At 47.5% G+C, this 23,598-nt stretch overlaps 1 pseudogene; it reads right to left on the reverse strand.

Annotated features, from left to right (window-relative positions):
• Positions 1-5,287: 5,287 nt before the first annotated feature.
• The window catches only part of LOC115481014, a 78,793-nt pseudogene continuing 60,482 nt past the window's right edge, over positions 5,288-23,598 (reverse strand).

The following is a 23,598-nucleotide window of genomic DNA, read 5'->3' on the forward strand; positions in this document are numbered from 1 at the left end:
CAGAAAACTGCCCCATGTCATAGTAACCAAGTAGGTGACTGCAGATAAAGCCCTGCACAGTCCATCCAGGCTGCCCAACAACATAAACTCATTCATACGAGGGCAATGAGCACATATACTGCAGCTACATTTTATCTGAATTTACAGTGCAGTAAAACCTTGAGCCAGGCCTTGCAGGATAAATTAGATGAACTGCTTATCGGCAGTGCTTCCCTTGTCAGTGGTCATCCCTCTGTGGTTGATGAGGTTACTATAACCCAGAAGTAAGAGGGGATAAGGCACATCACCCCTCTAAAAAAAAAAAAAAAAAATCTGATTCTCTCCTTTGGTTCTAAATTATGCTATTCCTGAAGGGACATGCATACATCACATCAGTGTTTGAATAATAAAGCATGGATTCAGGAAGTATAAGTTTAAAAAATGGCCGGAGGTGATAAAAGGCATGCATTCAAAAAAAATAAATAAATCTATCATCCCCTCTTTTAAACTTTGAGGCCCACACCTGTCACCCATAAGCAGGCCTCGGTGATGCCTGTGCGCCCTTTCTGGCCAGAATGACTAGAGAGATATCTCCCAATATTTACTCTCCATGCTGCTCTTTCAGGTAGCAGAGGGGGTTGAGTATCTCATATTCCCTGCTGGCTGGAAATGATACATAGAATAACAGAGCGAAATCATACAGCGTTGTAGTCTGCCTTTTACCTTGTATTCCGAAAAGATCTAAAACCACAGAAAATTCAATTTATTAGCAACAAAGGTAACCTAATCAAGAAACAAGCAGTCCGGTGTTTTAAGGATATGCCGCTAATATTTCATTAATGGCAAACATACCCTGTTTTCAAAGGTGTGCGCCAAAGCCCTGCTTAAATTGTTTTAAATAGGGCCTTACCAGTCAGCTGTTTGCTCAGAGAGGGCACTAGCCTATGTCAGCTTTGAGAAATGGCAGAATCTTAGCAGAGATTGGGTGGCACCGCCAGTAATTGGGAAGCACAAACAGTGCTGGTCAGACTTCTACGGTCTATGCCCTGATAGTAACGGAATAGATATGGATGGGCTGGAGGGTCTTCGACCTTAGCTTCAGAACTTTTAGTACAAGAAGAGTGCTGGGCAGAATTCTATGGTCTGTGCCCTGAGAATAGCAAGGAGAAATCAAACTTGGGTATAAAGTATCACATACCATGTAAATGAGTTTATCTTGTTGGGCAGACTGGATGGACCGTTCAGGTCTTTATCTGCCATCATTTACTATGTTACTCTTTGGGGTTCTTCATGGAATGGTGCTACTAATTGGGATTCCAAAATCTTCAGTAGAGTGCTGGGGCAGACTTCTACGGTCGGTGCGCTGGGCATGGCAAGGACAAACCAAGCTCTGGTATACATGATCAAGTATCACATAACATGTAAAATGAGTTTTATCTTGTTGGGCAGACTGGATGGACCGTTTAGTGTCTTTATCCGCCGTCATTTACTATGTTTTATTGAATCTCAGCCTAAAAAGAGCTTCCAGTAAAGGAATTTTTTTAAAATCCTTCTACTCGTACACTTCATGTCTCAAGACTTTTCTGCTCATATACCTCCCTCCCCCCCCCCCCCCCCCCCCCATCCGAACTTGCAATGCTGTAGACATGATCCAGGTTTCTACAGCTGTGACATAGCCACAAAGCCTGCCTCCAGCCTCTCTCTGTGAAAGTCCAAAGTGAAAGGGGGCTTTCTAATGCTGCTTTAAATGTGCTATAAAGGAGAAGATGGAGTCTTCTCACCTCGCTTTTTTTTGTTTTTCAGACTATATGGAATGTATTTTGTACAAGAATAAAAAGCTATATTTTTTCTATTTTCTGAAAGTTTGATTGGGATGATGGGGGTGAATTGTTGAAAACGGTTGCTTGGCTGGCACGAGTGGCACAGAAGCTGCTCAGTTTTCATCTGTATTTAAACGCTCCTGCTGCAATGCTGTATATGTTAACCCCCCTTTGAAGCGAACCCTCCAAAATCTTTACATTAAAGAAAACATGGCTGCATTGCAAAGGGAGAGCCATCACCAGCATACATGAATCACCTCATTTTGTTCAGAGGACAATGAACATGCCAAACCGTGCTAAACTTTTTTTTTTTTTTGGTGTTACCTAAATGTACACTGGAGGCAGTAAGGGAACTTGCTCGGTCCCACGCGCTTTTCCCAGCGTTGGCCATTGTCTGCATGTCTAGTCTGGAGGTCTCAGAGTTTGTCTGCATGTATATCTTCCATCAACTATACAGAAAAATATGTAATCAATAAAATTATCAGTTTGTATGCCCTGTGTTTGAATTATTTGGTGACAGTACTGTTTTAACTACCTCTTGTTCTTGTTGTCTTTAATTTCCTTAATGGTTGTGGTGTACGTCTTCTGTTCTTGTCTCATGACCTTGTGTTCTAGACTGAGTCTCCTTCATGGCTGCAGCCAGATGTCGTTCACCTGACCTGGCTCTGTTCTCTTTCTCCAAAAACGTCCTTTGCCAAACACCTAAACTGTTTCTCTCAGAATCCTTCAACTTGTTAATCATGGGACTAAGAGCAATTCATGGAGTGGCCAAGTGCTGCTGAGCTGGGAATAACATTTTGGTTCAGGTGGTGAAGAATCTAACTTGCTGATAAGCTACCTCGACAACCTCTGCTCTGCCCACAAAGTGGCCCATACACACATTTATTCCAACTGAAAGATATTTACTCTCTAGTGCTGGAATGTCTTCCAAGCACACAGCCCCTATCCGTATCTTCTGTGGAAACAATTTGGATGCTTTTTTGTTCCTCATGTGAACCCCCCTGAAGTCCAGGTGAAACAAGCTGTTCCATGTTACGTTATCTAATGCCTTCAGGGCAAAAATGTACAAGATGTGGCAGCTCTTGAACCTGCTAACCTTCAGCGTGAGCAGCAGTGTTAAGAGAAATGCTGCTTACAGGAGAGGTGGCTGAGGTTTTTTGGGGTGTATGTACTGGAAATATATTTGTGACTGTTTTGAAATATCTAGACCAATTGTACACAAAGGGAATAATTCTCTGAAGGTCACCTAAAGTTGGGTGCCGGGATGTTGTACACTAGGCACAGATTCTGTTACAGCAATTGCACACCTAATTTAGGCATGAGCTCTTACACCAGTCAAGTGGCTTGTGTAAATGCTCACGCCTAACTTCAAGTAGTCTAACTAGCGTGCGCAAGCTAGGCACGCCCCTGACACATCCATACCCCTCCCGGGTCCACCCCACCCCCCCATAGCAGTTATGCACCCTGAAATTTGTGTGCACAGATTATAGAATACTGATGAATCAATACACTCTCCTTGAATTTCATCTCAGCCCACATTTCCACCACAATTAATACTCCAACCACAAATAAAATTGTTATTCCCTAAGGTTATCCGCTATTGTTCTATCGCCCTATCTTCTCCCCATTGTATCATTCCATTGTTCTACGCCCAAAGATGTTCTGACTTGACTCTTGTCTCTCATAACTCTTCACAATGTAACCATAATTGTACTGTAACATATTGTATTTCCATCACTCATAATGTATTGTAAGCCACACTGAGCCCGCAAATAGGTGGGAAAATGTGGGATACAAATGCAATAAATAAAATAAATGACTAGGGCCAGTTACATATGTAACTGCTAATTTCAATGATAGGTTGCTAACGCCAATTAGCAGCTCGTTAGTTAAGTTCCGCATTTAACAGACCCTGTTCTATAAACTGCATGTGGAACTTGGGCCCCGATGATCAAAAGCAAATGCGGGCGCTACAGGCCATTAGCGCCGGACTAGCACATGCGTTTGCCTACGTCCCAGCGCTGGGTGGGGCTTCAGTACCATATAAGGGAGTTTCTCCCTTATATGGTAGTGAAGCCCCACCCAGCATGCACTGGGCATGGCACTGTCATTTTGCAGGTGGCACTGAAAGGAGGGGGAGTGCTACTCCCTCTTCCGTCATATAAAGATACCGGGGGGGGGGGGTAGTTCGGTGCCTCTACTCCACTAGGTTGGGGGAGGGGGCAGGGTCGGGCAGGCTGGAGGTCCACTGGACCTACAGGCCGCATTGATGTTTAACAGGTCCGGGCTGTCAACTTCTGTGGGAGGACTGTGCCTTGGGCATGTGCCCAGGCACAATCCTCCCACAAAAGTACCCCTATGATCAGAGCTAATAGCATGCCTAAATTTAATGCCCCACGCTGTTCTGGCGCTAATTTTAGAGCGCTGTTTGGAACAGCATGGGACTTCTGATCATCGGGCTGTTGGTGTGCTAGTCAGAGTTGGGTAGGCAACTTTACAGGAATTAGGGGAAAATGTATTTTTAAAAACTTTTCATCACCCTCTCAAAACCCTACTGTGACATGCTGGACAAGACTTGCCTCTAAAGACAGTTCTGCTACTGGATCAGTTTAGTTCTGGAGTTCTTGCAGCTGTCTTACGAGAAACATGTCACAAAATCATGCCATGAGATGGTGCTACAGGTATAGTATCATGCTTAGGTAGGAATATTTTCATATTAGTTCTGTTTTAATGGGCAGGGCTGGGAAAAGCTTAGGTGCTAGAAAAGAGCTGAAGGCTGGTAGGAGCTGGGTCCAGGAGCAACAGCAGCTGCGGTGCTGCAGGTGGCAGTGAAAAAGGCTGAATGGGAGGAAACAAGTTGAGAGAGATAGAGGACAGCAAAGTTTTAAAAATTAGATTAAAAAAGGATAAACCATGGAAAACCATTTTCCCCCGTGGCTCTCATTAATTTTGGCTAGTGCCTCAGTTTTCTAAAAAATGTTCCACCCAGGATAATGGAAATGATACAATTTCCTGCTGCCAGGCTTGATTTTGGCCTCAGGATTTCCTATAGAGGATGGGCATATAACAGCATATTTAGAAACAGCCCAAACAGGGACTGATGTATTGGCAAGTGGGTTTGGCTTTATGCCCGTTGACTGCACTGACGTCTGCTCTGTATATTTATAATACCCAATTCCAGATGCTGCTGACTAAAAAAGGGATAAATGATCCTTGGTGAAACGACTCAGAATAGAATAAACCATCTCCTCATATCAACTGCATTAACAAAAAGACAGTAACAATTTTGTTGGAAATGCAGCATTAGAAGTAAATCACCATATGCTCCTTTTCACAGGTAGGGGCAAGTTACTGGCCCCCCAGAGGCGGCCTAGTTAGGAAACGAACAGTCTGATATATTTGGAGATACGTAGCCAATACATTTTGCCCTTGGGAGGGAACCAGAAGGGGGAGAAAACCAGGTTGAGAGATTGAATATGTTATCAAGGACCTTTTAATAAAAAATTTTATTTTCAAAATAAAAAAACGGTACACAAATAAACATAATTACTATAGTAAATCGCTACTGGAACAGTAATCAGTTACTTAACAGGTTGTAAACCTCTTGTGAGAAGTATAAATCCACTAGTAAGTCAGTAGGTTCCTTTTGCATCAAACTAAAACTTTGCTCCAAGACCTTACGGTCAGAATCCCTGCCATGATTCGTTAACACGAAATCCAGGAGCGTCTAAGCCGACCAGCATCAAAAGGCTACAGGGGAAGGGGCAGCAGACACAAACGTGGAGAATGTGAATTTTAATGCTGGCAAATACTGCGGACAATTACCAGTCACAGTTTTACTGCAGACGTGTGAAATGTGGTTGCTCAGACTGGTACACATTCATTTTCTTTTACTGGCCCGGTCTGCTGCTGCCTGGGCATTGGTGTGCTTCAGTTCCGGCAAGGGCTTGCTTCTGCACACTTTCTCACATGCTCGGAGATGGCTGGGCGGGGACTCCTGCCGTTGCCTGACGAGGTAGAGTATACATAGCACCGAGAAACTGGTCTGCAATACGTCCTGCTTCTCTCAAACCACTCAGCAGAGCCCCGTGGACTGTGGCTGGGTAATTCCGAATTGTATGCTCTCCCGCAAAGAACAAACGAGGAATGGGCTGGAAGGGGACAGAAAACATAAAGCCAAACATGACAACGTGGACATCTAAAACTGACATTTTCTGAGAGCATCAGCTTGGAAAAAGGTAAAATTATGTATCATACCTGATAATTTTCTTTCCATTAATCATAGCTGATCAATCCATAGACTGGTGGGTTGTGTCCATCTACCAGCAGGTGGAGATAGAGAGCAAACTTTTGCCTCCCTATATGTGGTCATGTGCTGCCGGAAACTCCTCAGTATGTCGATATCAAAGCTCCATCCGCAGGACTCAGCACTTAGAGAATTACACCCACAAAGGGACACTCTGCCCAGCTCACCACCGCCGAAACGGGGGAGGGGAATTAACCCAGCTCATCCCCCACACAAGTGGGGGAGGGGAATCCGTCCAGCTCATCCCCGCGGAGCGGGGGAGGGACACCACCCCGCCGATGCGGGGGGATCTGGCTTATCCTGCAACCGCGGGAGGAGCTGACTGACCCTAACACCGCCGAAGCGGGAGGGTTACAAAGCTGCCCTACAGCCGCACGAAGCGGGAGGGAGTGCCGGCAGAATTTAAGTCTCAATCCAGCCCCGTAAAACGGAGGGGAGAGGAATGCAGCAGCTCACTGTAACACAAACTCGTCTCAACTCTTGAAGAATCCAAGTGAAAAAAACTTGAACACGAAGTCCTCCTGAAGTAACTGAAGACTAAACTTGAACCTAAAATTCAACCAGAATATAAACAGTACAGATATCTGGGAGGGGCTATGGATTGATCAGCTATGATTAATGGAAAGAAAATTATCAGGTATGATACATAATTTTACCTTCCATATCATCAAGCTGATCAATCCATAGACTGGTGGGATGTACCGAAGCAGTACTCACCCAGGGCGGGACATAGAAATCCATGACCGCAACACTGAAGCTCCAAACCGGGCCTCCGCCCGAGCAGCCACAGTCAAGCGGTAATGCTTGGAGAATGTAAGGGCCGATGCCCAAGTTGCCGCCTTGCATATCTCTGCCAAGGAGACGGACCCGGCCTCTGCCATCGAGGCCGCCTGAGCTCTAGTGGAGTGGGCCTTCAACGGAATAGGCGGCACCTTCCCCGCGGCCACATAAGCCGCTGCAATGGCTTCCTTGACCCATCTTGCCACTGTAGGCTTAGCAGCCTGCAGACCCTTACGAGGACCTGCAAACAGGACAAACAGATGATCCGATTTCCGGAAATCATTGGTCACTTCCAAGTATCTGATGATAACTCGTCTCACATCCAGATATTTGAGAGCAGAGTATTCCTCTGGGTAGTCCTCCCTACGAAAGGAAGGGAGACAGAGCTGCTGATTCATATGGAAGCGAGAAACAATCTTGGGCAGGAAGGAAGGCACTGTGCGAATAGTCACTCCTGCCTCAGTGAACTGCAGAAAAGGCTCTCGACATGAGAGTGCCTGGAGCTCGGAAACTCTTCTGGCTGAAGTGATAGCCACCAAAAAGACTGCTTTCAACGTCAGGTCTTTCAGAGATGCCCTCGACAAGGGTTCAAAAGGCGGCTTCTGTAACGCTCTTAGCACCAGGTTGAGATTCCACGCAGGCACCACTGAGTGCAGAGGAGGGCGCAGGTGATTAACTCCCTTGAGAAAACGCACCACATCTGGCTGCGAAGCCAGGGAAGCACCCTTCAGGCGGCCCCTGAAGCAAGCCAGAGCCGCTACCTGGACTTTAAGGGAACTGAGCGACAGGCCTTTCTCCAGACCTTCTTGCAGGAACGCCAACACTGAAGAAATTGGAGCAGTGAAGGGAGAAAGTGAGCCTGCTTCACACCACGCTGCAAAGGTACGCCAAACCCTGGCGTAAGCCGTAGAAGTAGAGCGCTTCCTCGCTCTCAGCATAGTGGCGATGACCTTGTCTGAGAAGCCCTTCTTTCTCAGCCGCTGCCGCTCAATAGCCAGGCCGTAAGACCAAAGGGGGAGGGATCCTCCATCACCACGGGACCCTGATGCAACAGGCCCTGCTCCACTGGCAGCCGCAGAGGATCGTCGACTGAGAGCCTGATCAAGTCCGCATACCAGGGACGTCTGGGCCAATCCGGACCCACCAGGATTATCCGGCCCGGATGCTTTGCCACCCGGTCTAGCACCCTGCCCAACATGGGCCAGGGCAGGAACACATAGAGAAGCTCTTGTGTCGGCCACTGTTGGAGAAGAGCATCTACTCCCAGGGATCGAGGGTCCCGTCCTCTGCTGAAAAAGCGCGGCACTTGGCAATTGGCCGATGACGCCATCAGATCTAGGCTCGGCTGGCCCCAGCGCTTCGTGATGTCCAAGAACGCCTGAGCAGATAGCTGCCACTCTCCGGGCTCCAAAGTATGGCGACTGAGAAAGTCCGCCTTGACATTCATAACTCCGGCAATGTGGGCCGCTGACAGCTGTTCCAGGTTCGCTTCCGCCCACTGGCAGAGATTCATGGCCTCCTTGGCTAGAGGGGCGCTCTTGGTACCTCCCTGGCGGTTGACATAGGCCACAGCCGTGGCATTGTCCGACAGGACCCGTACAGGCTTCATCGCCAGTACCGGGATGAACTCCCAAAGCGCCAACCGAATGGCTCTGAGTTCCAGGAGGTTGATAGACCACTTGCCTCTGCAGGAGACCAGAGCCCCTGCGCTGTCCTTCCCAAGCAGTGGGCTCCCCAGCCCGACAAAGAGGCGTCCGTCGTGACGACAATCCACTCCGGGGTCACCAGAGGCATTCCCGCAGACAACTTGTCTGTCTGCGTCCACCAGCTCAGCGCCTTGCGCACTGCTGGGTCCAAGGGAAGGCGCACAGCATAATCCTCCGACATCGGAGTCCAGCGCTGCAGCAGAGAGTGTTGTAGTGGTCTCATATGAGCCCTGGCCCAGGGCACTACTTCCATCGTGGCCGTCATAGAGCCCAACAGCTGCACATAGTCCCAAGCCCGAAGAGGAGAGGCTACTAGGAACTGGTCCACCTGAGCCTGAAGCTTGACAATCCGATTGTCTGGCAGGAAAACTCTGCCCACTTGGGTGTCGAATCGAACTCCCAGATACTCCAGGGACTGAGTTGGGCGCAGCTGGCTTTTCTCCCAGTTGATGATCCACCCCAGGGAGCTCAAAAGAGCAACCACCCGGTTCACAGCTTTGCCGCACTCTGCATAAGAGGGGGCTCGGATCAACCAGTCGTCCAGATAAGGATGGACTTGTACTCCTTCCTTCCTCAGGAAGGCCGCGATGACCACCATTACTTTGGAGAAGGTCCGCGGAGCAGTAGCCAACCCGAACGGGAGGGCTCTGAACTGGAAGTGTCGGCCCAGGACTGCAAAACGCAGAAAGCCTTGATGAGGAGGCCAGATGGGAATATGCAAGTACGCTTCCTTGATGTCCAAGGATGCCAGGTACTCCCCTGCCTTCACCGCCGCTATAACAGAGCGGAGAGTCTCCATGCGAAAGTGCCGAACTTTCAAGGCCCGATTGACCCCTTTGAGGTCGAGGATAGGCCGTACAGAACCTCCTTTCTTTGGTACCACAAAGTAAATGGAGTAACGCCCCTTGCCAAGCTGATTTTCTGGCACCGGAACGACCGCACCCAGGCGGATCAGGTTGTCCAAGGTCTGCTGCACTGCCACAGCTTTGACCGGAGACTTGCAGGGAGAGAGTACAAACCCGTCTCTTAAGGGTCGGCAGAACTCTAGCTTGTAGCCGTCTCTGATGACTTCCAGCAGCCAAGCGTCTGAAGTTATTGTGGTCCACTCGCCCAGAAACGAGGACAGCCGTCCTCCAATCTGCACTGGGGCGTGGACCAAGGCCCCGTCATTGGGTACGAGACCCTGGGGGAGGACCGGAGGGAGCACCTCCGGGACGGCGGTCTCTGCGAAAGGAATGCTGCTTGGGGGAGAAGTTCCTCTTGAAGGAAGAGGGGGAAGAAGAGCCCGACCTGCCCGGGCGGTACCGACGGGCTTCCTGAAACCGTCCTCTGGAGGTACCGGGGCGAGTACTAGCCCGAGCCCTGACCTCTGGTAACTTCATGCCCTTAGACGTGCCGAGATCGGTCACGATTTTGTCCAGCTCGACCCCAAAGAGCAGCTTGCCTTTAAAAGGCAATCTAGCCAGGCGGGATTTAGAGGCGTGGTCAGCAGACCAATGCTTCAGCCAAAGCCACCGCTGCGCAGAGATTGTCTGAGCCATGCCCTTAGCTGAGGCCCTCAAGACATCATACAGCAAGTCTGCCAAATAGGCTAAGCCCGATTCCAGGGCCGGCCAATCAGCCCTCAAGGAATGATCCAAGGGGGAAGCCCGCTGCACCATAGTCAGGCACGCCCTGGCCACATAGGAGCCGCAAACTGAGGCCTGCAAACTTAAAGCAGCCGCCTCAAAGGACGACCTTAAGGCCGCCTCCAATCTTCTGTCTTGGGCGTCCTTTAGGGCCGAGCCACCTTCCACCGGCAATGCCGTTTTCTTAGTCACCGCAGTGATTAAAGAATCCACTGTAGGCCACAGATAGGCCTCACGTTCACTTTCAGGCAAAGGATAGAGGCGGGACATAGCCCTAGCCACTTTAAGGCTCGCTTCCGGGACATCCCATTGAGCTGAAATTAAGTTGTGCATGGCGTCATGCACGTGGAAGGTTCTAGGCGGGCGCTTCGTCCCCAGCATAATGGCAGAGCCAACAGGGGCTGAGGGAGAGACGTCCTCCGGAGAGGAAATCTTCAAAATGCCCATGGCCTGCACTAACAGGTTGGGCAAATCCTCTGAGCTAAAGAGCTGCGCTGCAGAGGGGTCATCCGCTCCATCCGAGCGGGGATCCGTCTCCTCCAAGGAATCCGCAAAGGACCGTTGGGAGAACTCAGATACGCTGCCCTCATCTACATCGGAGGAGACAAAGTCCTCCAAGGCCTGGGAATCAACCCGAGGGCGTTTACCTCCGGGGGCCTCAACCTCTTTACCAGACGAGGGAGCAGGGGCAGCGTTTTGCATAAGGAAGGCCTGATGCAGCAGCAAAACAAACTCGGGGGAGAAACCCCCCAGACTGTGCACTTCCGCAGCCTGGGCTACAGCCCTAGACGCACCCTCAACCGGCGCTCGCAAGAGCGGGGGAGATACATGCTGCGCATCCAAGATGGCGTCCGGCGCGACACTCTGCGAAGGAGCCGCGCGGGAAGAAAGGCGCTTAACTTTAGCCGCTTTTGTGCCGTCGCCCAAATTAAGGGCGTTCATGGCATTAATGTCTCCTACCTCAAGGGCGGCCCAAGAAGAAGCCGTCCGAGCCGCGTGGCCGGCCAAGATGGCGGAGGCGAGCAGCGGGGGATGGGCGTTTATGGCGGGAAAAACCGCCACACCTGAGGAAGGACCGGGACACTCATCGGTCACGAAACTGTCACCCAACAAGGGCGAATCAGACTTCAAGACCCCCGCATCCCCTCTAGAAGCGCCCAAGCGATCCGGGGAGCGACTCTTTGCGCCCTCGCCCTCCGACGCCATAGGCCACGTGGAGATCAATCGGGGAACCCCCTGCCCGCTATAAAAAGGTAAAAATTACCTGCTTTCCGCTCCGAGCTATAACGACCTGGTGTCCCAGTGAGTAGCTGCAATAAACGTTTAAATAAACGTCGAAAATAAACGCCTTTAAGGACGTTCAAAATTTTTTTTTTTTTTTTTTTAAACGGAGCCAGCGGGAGGGGGGAGAAAAGGAGGGACCTGGCGCCACCAGGTTTGCACTTGCTCAAGAAGAGCCCTCAACCCCAGGCACTCAACAAAACCTAAAAATTAGGCTTGGAGGCCTAGCCAGAGCTGCTGCTGTGTGTGACCACCACCTGCTGAGATAGAGAACATACTGGGGAGTTTACGGCAGCACATGACCACATATAAGGAGGCAAAAGTTTGCTCTCTATCTCCACCTGCTGGTAGATGGACACAACCCACCAGTCTATGGATTGATCAGCTTGATGATATGGAAGGAGTCATTAGTGCAGGGAGAGGGAATGTGTGCTTCTCTTTGAGACAGAAATGAGGGGAGGCAAATGCCATGAATTACTTTCCCCAAATCCTCACACCCCGGGAATGCTATAGTCAGCAAGGCTGGGCATTACTCTGTCAAATCTCCACACTGCGTGAACGCTACAGTTGGCAGGACTGGGCATTGCTCTCCACAAAATTCCCACATTCCAGGAATGCTACAGTCGGCAGGGCTGGGCATTACTCTTCCCAAAATCCCTACACCCTGGGAATGCTGCAGTCAGCAGGGCTGGTCATTACTCTCTCAAATCTCCACACCGTGAGAACGCTACAGTTGGCAGGGTTGGGCGTTACTCTCCCCAACATCCCCACACCCCAAGAATGCTACAGTAGGAAGGCTGGCCGTTACTCTCCCCAAATCCCCACACTCCAGGAACAATAGAGTCGGCAGTGTTGAGCATTACTATCCCAAAACAGTACAGCGCTGGGCATTACTCTCCCAAATCTCTCACCCCAAGAGCATTACAGTTGGTAGGACTGGGTATTACACTCCCTAAATTCTCACACTCCAGGAAACTTATAGCCAGCATTGTTGGGCATTACTCTACCAAATCCCCATTCCTCAGGAACATTACAGCCAGCAGTGCTGACCACCACCTCACTCCAAATAGAGATTGGATTTTGCATTGTGCAGAGCTAAAATAAAAGGCACATGTTTTTTTTTACATTCATAACTGGAAAGCTGAAAGTTCACCTTGCAGAAAGACACAGAGCTGTGTAATTTACAAATGCTCACCTGTGGGGCTCCTGGAATGGCAGGTCCTGGAGTAATTGGTTGCGCCATCAGATCATAGTCATTTCCTGAAGAACCAGCAGCTACGTAAGAATAGGATCCACGGGCCCAAGGGTCAGCCCGCCAGCGAGACACCACCGTTTCCTTTGGCTGAGGATAGACAGGATACTCTAATGAAAACGTGCACAAGGAGCAGCATGCACCTCTTGCAAGACACTCTCATACCAAAATACACCTCAAATTGCTTTGTTATATATGTTATAGGCTTGCATGGTAGAGGGCACTGCACCATCTCAGGCAAGGAGGCTCAGTCCAATGATGCCACATGACTGGCATAAGAATTGGAGGGAGTCAATTCAGAAGGGACTGTCTCTTCATGTTAAAGCGCCTAGTAGCGCTATAGAAATGATAAGTAGTAGGTAGTAGAAGACGACAATGAACCCTTCTGCTTGGACAAATGAATTACTAGTCAAGATCTCTGAGCACTTATGGTGTCCAGACAAACTGTAAATGATTTTAGTACAGCAGCTTTAAAATCTAGGATATCATGGAGCATTCGGGACGATGTTAAATCATGCTGGTGAAGACAAAGGACAGACAGAAAACAAAACTCATTAAGCCTGGCTATCTGACACTACAGCTGTGCATCAATGTGTAGACAGATGCAAGAAGGCCACATGGAAAAATTTGTTTTACCTTATTATTTTCTTTCCTTTAGTCCTACCATACCAGTCCAGAGCAAGTGGGTTATGTCTGTCCGCTGGATGACAGACGTAACTCTCTTGTTTTGGAGTAGTCTGGTATGGATGATAAGGAAAACTATGTTAGAATAAATGCAGAGAATCTGAGACTATAAGGCTGGAAGTCCAGCGTCTTATAGATAACCTAGTTAAGAAAGCAAAACCCAAACTCTCCACCCGAAACATATGTTAGCCCTTCATCCTTGCTTCTTCCTCTATCACTATGTCTCTCTTTCATTCCCTGTCAGCCTTCCTTCTCCTATTAGGTTTGTCCTTTCATCCTTATGAAGCTTCCTAGGCAGAAAGGAGAATCTTCTGCCAAACTGGAATGGATTCACAACTGCATAAATGAAGAGATTCTTCTACATGGGCTGCCATCTACTGGCCAGTAGATAGAACTGCAAGTCCACAGGGGGAAGGGCAAAGGTGCTAACTAACCCTTACCAGAGAGCTGTGCACCCTACAGTCCCCAACAGCAAGACAGACCTCATACCAGCAGAGAGAAATGCAGTGGGAATCCCACAGCCTGAAATGAACCATGGCTAAATTACAAGGAAGTGTGTGGAAAACAGTATATGACAGGCCCATTTATTCTGCCCAATATTTTCTGGTGCATTGCCATAAGCCCCCAGTTAATCTCTGGTTTTCTTGCAAGCAGGGATTTATGTGTTATCCTATGGCCTTAATGAATTCTTCTACTACTTTTATCCTCACCACTTTTACTGGCATAACTAGTCTACCTAGCAACAGAGGCTCCCACTCAGTGGCGTAGCAAGGGCGGGGCGGTGGGGGCAGTCCGCCGCTGGTTCCCTGCTCCCTCTGCCCCGGAACAGGTTACGTCTGTTCCGGGGCAGAGGGAGCAGGGAACCAGCGGAACCGACCCCCCCCCCCCCCCCCAAGCAGCGTGCAGGCAAGAATGCACTCGGGGGGGGGGGGGGGGGCGTCATGCTGCACCCGGGGGGGGGTGGGGGGGGGGGGGGGGGGGGGGGTGCGCAGCGGTGAACCGCCCCGGTGCAGCCGCCCTCGCTACACCACTTAAAGCAAGCGTAATGAGAAGGGGTAAGGTACTGATTTAATATACCAGCATTCTGTGGTACAAGCTCAGTGGTTTACATTTATCATACGTAGGTAATTTCTCTGTCCCTAATGGGCTCACAATCTTAAGTGTTGTACCTGGGGCAATTGGAGGGTTAAGTAACTTGCCCAGTCACAAGGAGAAGATGGAGGGGTAAGGAATACCTGAGGAACAGCGCTACTACTGCAAATATTCCTTTAAGGATTGCAAGGCAACGCCCAACGATGACATCATCACTGATGTTCTCCATAATCCCTGCAGCTTCCCCTGCCACCAAGGCCAAAGAATCGGTGCTGTTGAAAGAACAGAGAACGCTCTTAAGGTACGATCACAAAATTAAAATAACAAGCAATAAGTGAAATTCAAACAAACCTCAAAGCTGTGAAACTATCTTGTCTCCCAGCAGATCTATGACCAAGCGGTGCTGTAAAAAGTGAATGAGATGGGTGACATTCCAGGTTCTCGTTCCCAGGACTCCCCCTTCTTTCTGGGTCCTTTCATTTTCTTGGCTGGGCTAGTTATCTTTCTGTATGGTTTTATACATTGGCACTTCCATACTGGAACACAGCTGCACACCCAAAACTATTCTACCAGTAAGGACTATATCTAAAATAGCTCCCCTTCTTGTAGGTTCTTGGACCGGTTGCTCCAAGAAGCAGTCATTTATTACATCTAGGAGGGAATTTCACCTCCCTAGTGCTCCCTGATGTAGCATTTATCCAGTCAATATTGGGGTAATTGAAATCACTCACTATTATAATGTTGCCCAAATTGCCAGCTTTCCTAATTTCTGTAAACATGTAACTGTCTGTTCATTCTGCCCTGGTGGATGGTAGTACAGCCCTACCACTATACTCTTTCCCTTTACATATAGAATTTACATATAGATTCTGTTCATTCTGCCCTGGTGGATGGTAGTACAGCCCTACCACTATACTCTTTCCCTTTACATATAGATTCCATGCTGCTATCTTGTTTCATGTAGAATATTTATTACGTTTAACAATTCCCTCTTTAACATATAGCACAACTCCTCTCCAATTTGATCCTCTATCATTCTGATATAATTTGTACCCTGACAACACAGTGTGCCATTGACTGTCCTCCTTCCACCAGTTTTCTGAGATGCCTATTATATCTATCTCTTCATTTAGTGCCATATACTCCAACTCTCCCATCTTATTTTTTTAGTCTTCTAGCATTTGTATGTAGACACATCAAATTGCGTTTTTTCCCTAGCATCCTTGCATGAAATAGATTTGCATACAATGGAGGTAGTACATGCCTATTTATCTCATGCATATTTATTTCGGGTATCCTGAAAATCGGACTGGCTGCGTGTGTCCCTCAGACTGGGTTGAGGACCATCATCCTAAAACCATGTCTGCTACGAACTTGGAGGGTAAGACAGATGCCTGACATAAAACAGTCCCATTTCCTACACATGTCCTCTAATCACCTACCTGTTTTGACATTTTTGAGCCAGGATACTGGTCTAGAGGGGACTTTGGTCTGATTTGGCGTGGCCAGTTCATTGTACCACTAACATGTGCCATTGTGTACTGCAGTTTATGGGTTTATCATGTGCAAGATAAAATGAAGATCTTAACACAAGAGGTGATAAATGACTAATTACACTTAGAAGAAAAGAAAGCAGAACTGAACTGTATTCAAAAGCCACAGTAAGATGCCAAATGGCAGCATTCGGGTTTTCAAGGATCCCATGTACTGTACCTTTGTAGAGATTCCAGAAGAGAAATAGTTCTCCCCTGCTGGCGGTGGTGCTGCCCACATGACCAACAAATTCACACTAGGATCCCAAAATACACGATCAAAGCACAGCACCACCTAAAAATGAGACACAGGAGACAACTCATTCACCATACCCCTAAACATATACAAACATGGCATGGAGATCATTTTCAACCCAAAACTTTAACTCAAAAGCTTTGTAATGCATCGACCAAGTTCTGCAGGCAAAAAGACATCCATCAAGTGGATTGTTATAACTCTTACTTTCCAGTGAAAAAAAATGCGATACTCCTTCAGACTTCAATGTTTATATGACAGGAATGGAAGGGGACAGAAAATGCTAGAAAAGGGGGCGGGGAGGAGGGAAATATTTTAGAAACAGAATTTGCCTGGCCTACCAAAGCAGAAATGTCATTGTGATACAGGGTCCTGGAAACACTGATGGCAATATATGTCTGATGAGGAAGCGCTAACCTCAGGCGACTTATCACGACTGACAGGCCCAGCGTGCTTTAGCTAGCCAATTTAGGCAGGAAGGAGGAAAAACCCCTACATGTCATAGGGAAACCTCCCACACAACATTATACTAGAAAGTTACACCTCCTCCTAGGAACTGAATAGCTACGAAGGTTGTACTAAATGGGCAGATTATCTTCTCATTCCAAGACATAGTAACATAGTAGATGACGGCAGAAAAAGACCTGCATGGTCCATCCAGTCTGCCCAACAAGATAAACTCATATGTGTATACCTTACCTTGATTTGTACCTGCCTTTTTCAGGGCACAGACCGTACAAGTCTGCCCAGCAGTATTTCCCACCTCCCAACCACCAGTCCCGCCTCCCATCACCGGCTCTGGCACGGATCGTATAAGACTGCCCTCCACTATCCTCGCCTCCCAACCACCAACCTCTCTTCCCCCACCTGCTCCGCCACCCAATTTCGGCTAAGCTTCTGAGGATCCATTCCTACTGCACAGGATTCCTTTATGCATATTCCACGCATGTTTGAATTTCGTTACCGTTTTCATCTCCACCACCTCCCGCGGGAGGGCATTCCAAGCATCCACCACCCTCTCCGTGAAAAAATACTTCCTGACATCTTTTTTGAGTCTGCCCCCCTTCAATCTCATTTCATGTCCTCTCGTTCTACCGCCTTCCCATCTCCGGAAAAGATTTTTTTGCGGATTAATACCTTTCAAGTATTTGAACGTCTGTATCATAAATACTTGAAAGGTATTAATCCGCAAAAAAATATTTTCCAGAGATGGGAAGGCGGTAGAACGAGAGGACATGAAATGAGACTGAAGGGGGGCAGACTCAAAAAAGATGTCAGGAAGTATTTTTTCACGGAGAGGGTGGTGGATGCTTGGAATGCCCTCCGCCGGGAGGGTGGTGGAGATGAAAACGGTAACGGAATTCAAACATGCGTGGGATATGCATAAAGGAATCCTGTGCAGTAGGAATGGATCCTCAGAAGCTTAGCCGAAATTGTGTGGCAAAGACCAAAGACAGAAAAAGACTCAAAGTTCTTGACCCCCCCCCCCCACTTATCATCTGCAGAAAAACAGAATACAGGTGAGGAAAAGAAAAGGAGGGAAGGGATTTGGGATTTGATCACACCTTTTCAGTAGTAGCTTAAGGTGAGTTACATGTAGTTTCCTGTGCTGGAGAGCTTATAATCTAAGTTTGTACCTGAGGCAATGGAAGTTTAAACTGACTTGCCCAAGATCTCAAGGAGCCACAGCGGGATTTGAACCAACTTCCCCCGTTTCTCAGCCTGCATCTCTAACCATTAGGCCACAAGAGGGAAAAGAGAGGACTGCTGGGAAGGTGCAAGAGGAGGACAAAAAAGAAACTAGGCAGCTCTGTGCAGCCAAGAGTCCCAATCCACCTTAACGGCACGCACCACTGGATTTTACATCAAGAACTCGACACCTATAGTTTGGATTGGCTGGGGAAGGGAGGGTTGTATTCATAGCCTTCCCTGAGTGGAGGATATAAGAACAGCGTGGTATGGTCCTTGCAGTGATATTTAACATCCTTAAGTACAACTCACTAAATTCACCACTCCTGGCCCCATTCACCCCCACCACAGGCAGTTTCAAGAACAAAATGATGTGCAGCGAGAATTCTCTTTCTTTGCTCAGAATTGCAGTTAGGCAACAGAAAAACAGTTGGATTCTAGGGTCTTTTGGTCTTCATTCCAACTAGTTACAGGAAAAGTCCAGCTGGGATTACCTAAGACAGCTAAAGACATATGGACTTAAAGGATTTTAAGATTATAAAACTAAGAACCTCCAACTCCGTAAAAAAAGATTGTACCACTGCCTCCATAAAGTTATGGAAGGGGCCTGATGTACTGGAATTGTACTGCATCAAACCTGATCGCTTGAAGTAGTTTGGGGGGAGGAGGAAGTAGTTTGGGGGAGGAGGAAGCAGTTTGAAGCACAAAACTTGCATCATTCAGCAACTTCTAGGCAACCCTCCATTGCCTCAGGGACAGGGAAATATCTAATGTACCTCGATGCAACTCACTTTGAGCTACATCTGAAAAAAGGTGTGAGCAAATTAAAGTGCAATACCTAAGGTGTGGAATGGGGGAACAAAGGAGCCTCAAACCTGCAAGGTGGGTTGTTTCAGCGTTCTAGCCTAGTTGCAAGACACAGGAAGGAAGGAAAGATACCTTGTTCAGATTGCCAAATCCCATTCTCTGGACAGCAGAGGTTTTCCACTCCGGGAGAGCGGCACAAACTGAACAGCCGGAGGCTGCTGCTTGAGAACTCCGAGAGGCAAGGTGCACAGTACAGCATCACATTTATAAATAAGGTCTGGCTGGTGGAGCGTGTGTTCACAAGCAATCACCTCGCAACCTGTGGGAAAACAGAAAGCCAGCCACATTCAGGGAGACCAGAAAACCATTACACAGATGATGCAACATGATTAAGCGTAAGAACTTCTCTTTCAATACCAACACCTCACCAACATTAATACCACAAAATAATTACATTGCGACGTCACATAAACATAATCAGAAGAAGAAAGGACAGCTCAAGTTCACAAGTCCTTATACAGAGTTGTTTCTGCAACTGATGGCGTCACGGATAAGAAGCGGCACTGAGAGCAAGGAGGAGGAATAGCTTCAGAGGAGCCCAGAGATATTAGGATCAGTCCTAGAGCTTCCATCCAATACTTTATGTGGAAAGGAAATTACAGAATGAGTGTTTTACTTCAGTCCTCGGTCTTTAGCACCATTATAAATTACTAGGTTTACATTGAAAACTTTTGTTCTAGAATAAAGAGTCTTAGTCTAAGGTTTGAAAAAAGGAGTAACCTAAGGGAATATTTCTTTATAGAAAGGGCAATGGATGCATGGAAGAGCTTCCCATGGAGGCAGCATAACAAAGATCATGTGAGAAATTCAAGAAAGCCTTGGACCAGCACAACCACATATTCTTAGCTGAAGGGATGGAAGTGAAGATAAAGGATATCAAGTAGAGTGTGGAACCTCTGATGATGACAGAAAACGAGATTAAATGGATCCTGTGGTCTTCTCACCTGCCGCCGTATTTCAGGTCTCAGCGTGACACCAGAAAGTGCATTTACTGCCATTTACCTGGATGTCGTGTATCGCACCTGCCGTACAGCTGTATTCAATTTAATGTCCAAGCCCTCTGCCAAAGCTACAGGTACACAGGAGTATCCATTTCGCACTGTTAGATGACTGCCAGTGAACTCAAAGTCATCATCCTAAAAAGTAAATAAAAGGACAAATGTCAGAAGTTTAGTCTACTGTCTTGATATACCACCTTTCAGCTACATCTCTACATAAATTAGTTATCCTCTTGCATTCATCTGGTGCGGAGAGCTCAATGTGGTCTTGAGAACTCTTGTACATTGTCATAGAGGTACAGCATGGCCTTTTCAATGTCAACACAAAATCAATGGGAAGAGCGTTATCACAACCTGGATTCACAAACCTTCCAGTATGAACGCTAAACCACTGCGTCACGCCACCCCACCTGTAAGTATACAAGGTACCCCTGCTGAGCAAAGGCTGTTCACTTAAGGCAGCTTTTCAGACTGAATGCAAGTTCTTGCCCATCTTTCAAATGTCCTAGGCATCAGTTATTGTGATCCTACCAGCAGCAATGAAAGGGTACTAACCTAGCCATTGCTGCTCTCTGATGACAGTATTCCAAGACAAACCCATTGATCACATGACCTGCTTCTATTTTCTGGTTAGCAGCAGCTCCTCCCTCTAGGTGGCATTACAGCCACCGTATCAAACCATCGATTCTCAGAATTTCTTTTGGATGATAGGAAAAGCACCAAAGGGGAAACGAGTGGACTAAGACATTATTACAATGTTCTCTTGTCTCAATACTTTAAGTAAATAGCTAGTTCTCTCAAAACCCAAGATTATCAGATAACCAGGTACCAAATGGATGGGTAAACAACTTGCACTGTGTATGACATAATTCTTCTACAGCTAAAGTAGTATGGGAAGAGAACTCTGGAGATAAACAAAAATGGAAGCCAATGGTATGGCAGTTAGACACAATTACAAAAAGGTCAGAAGGGAACAGAACCTTACCAAATGGTTGATTTCTAAGTGCTTTCTCACCTAGTGAGACCTAAATCTTGTGAAAGTTCTAGAGTTTAGAAGCCCTTCCAACCAGGCTTATAACCCTCTTTGTCCTCAGACAGTATGTCCGGTTCATTTTTCAGCTGCCCTATGGAGAATTCTTACATCAAGTCTGGGAACAATCCACAAGAATCATTACTTGAACTATGAACTTATCTGTTGATTCTGAATAAATTTAGCCTTGACCAACCTAGAACGAAGTCTCTTGACTCTAGTAATTCCACCTCTATTTCATACTGGCCCTCATACACTATCTTCCCAAAGCCTGCTTAAAAATGTATCAAATGTCATCACGTCTTGCTTTAGTATTTTTAAATGAAGACTGAAGGGTGTTTCGTTCAGTTAAGACTTGCCTGGTCCCAGTGCTTCAGTGAAAGAGTTGATAACGGGGTTGCGTTAGCAAATTCCAAATTTGCGAAGTGCCAGTCCAGGATCTGTCTATCCCGTGATGACAAGTAAACATCACTGCAAGAAAGAAAAGCGAGAGGTGGCGTCTGAAAACTGTATGTGCTGTTCGCCTCTCTTTTTTCATTCAGTGCTTCCTACCTTTTTTGGGTATTTGTATCTGATTGTGTGGAAACAGGATCTACTGGCCATTCAGAGTACTCTATTTCCTGGAAAATCTCTCAGCTGTTTGGTTACAATACTGACAGCCAAAAGGCAGAAAAGCAGGAGAGAAGCAACTGCAAGAAATCAAAATCCCTACAGGCATATTCAACCATAAGGTAAGTTTTACCTTATTTGCAGAGTTAAACTGGGGAATTCCAAACTCTCATGGAGCCTTTTCAAAGAAAGTATTTCATTTTTTATTTCAGTAAATGATCCTATATAATATTCGCACCTCCAACGTTCTATGCTTGGGACTGTGGCTCCCTGGCTGCAGGTGGTCTGCGAGGCAGATACGCACGGACGTCACTGACGTCAAAACAGCTGATTCCAAGGCAAGGAGAGGAGTGGCTGCGCGTGTTTCCCTACTCCTCCTACTGCCTCGGAATCAGCTGTCACCCCCCGCGCTACGGCCCCCTCGAAACCCACCCCCTTCCGCGAACCTGTCGATCCCCCCCACCGGAACGCCGAAACCGCACCCCCCCCCCCACCGCTGTTGTGCACTACCTGTGCTGACAGCCGAAGTGTTGTTCTGCCCTTCGGTGGGTTCCTCAATCATCTTCTCAGAAAGTTTAACTCCATGCGTCTGACGCACACCGAGGAACTTCCCAAGATGATTGAAGAACCAACGGGAAGGAAAGAACAACACTTCGGCTGTAAGAACAGGTAGCACAACAACGGCAGTGGAGGGGGGGGGGGCAGTTTTCGCCGGCATGGGGGGGGGGGACGACAGGTTTGCGGAAGGGGGAGGTTCAAGGGGGCCGTAGTACGGGGGGGGGGGGGGGGGGGGGGAATTGCCTGCCTAAGGTCTCTTTCTTTGCCTACAGAAATGGGCCTTTTTTACTAGTATTTTATAAGGTGGACATTTATATGCTTGCACTGTAAGCTATCAGTTCATCTTGGAAGGATAATCTCAGTTTTTTGAGTTACATTACAAAGCAATTTTATATATACACATACATGTATATATAAACACAAATAACTCCTAGCAATGCACCTAGGTGTTTGATACAGTGGCGTTCCTAGGTGGGGGCGGTCCGCCCCGGGTGCACGCTGCCGGGGGGGGGGGGGGGGGTGCCGCGCACGCCTGCCCTCCGTTGTTCCATGCTTCTTCTCTGCTCTGTGCCCCGGAACAGGTTACTTCCTGTTCCGGGGCAGAGAAGAAGCATGGAACAACGGAAGACGGAGGCGTGCACCCGGCGGGGGGCGGGGTGTTCCTTCGCAGAGGTGTCCTTTCGCCGGGGGGGGTGGGGGGGGGGGGTGTCCGCTCTGCGCTCGGGATCGGGGGGGGGGGGGGGGACTCGGCGATCCGCCCGGGTGCCAGCCCCCCTAGGAACGCCACTGGTCTGATAATAGACAGTAATGTATGCTTTGCTGTTCGTTATTGCTTAAACATAATAGAAGTCATGAACAGGTGTCACTGGCAGTTAAAATACTGAACTGATTCTGTGCATGGTTCAGACATGAGTATGCAGATTCCAAGGAAGGTATAAATGTAGGGAGAAAAAAAAATATTTGTGAACATTTTAGGATAATTTTTTAAACTTAAAACATGATAAGATCATAATCTAAACCCAGAGGAAAGATAACTTCACTGAATATGTAACTTGGTCAAAAAAAGATTCAACAATGTTTAAAGTATGTGAACTCTTCATTCAGTACTGGGGTCATCTCCTTGAACAGTAATAAAATGTTTCTTGACTGTCGATCAGTCTCTCATAATGCCCTTGAGGAATTTCGACCTATTCTTCCATATAGAACTGGGGCAACTCAGTGACATTTGAGGTCTTTGCTTCAGGTTTCGCCACAACATTTTAATACAATTTGATATTGGTAGTCCAAAACATGAAATCCTTTTGGCCATTCTGTAGTAAATGTATTTTAATATTTACAGTCACCATCTTGCTTGCATGACCCATTTTGGCTCAGCTTCAGCACATAGATGGATGGCCTGGCACTCTTGTCTAGAATTTTCTGATACAAAAAGCAGAATTCATGGTTCCATCAATAAACAAGCAACCAGGTTCCTGATGTAAACAAATCATCTCTGCACTGCCATGTTTGACCCTTCGGATGAAGTTCTCAC

Source organism: Microcaecilia unicolor, chromosome 11, assembly GCF_901765095.1.
Source record: "Microcaecilia unicolor chromosome 11, aMicUni1.1, whole genome shotgun sequence".
Classification (NCBI taxonomy): domain Eukaryota; kingdom Metazoa; phylum Chordata; class Amphibia; order Gymnophiona; family Siphonopidae; genus Microcaecilia; species Microcaecilia unicolor.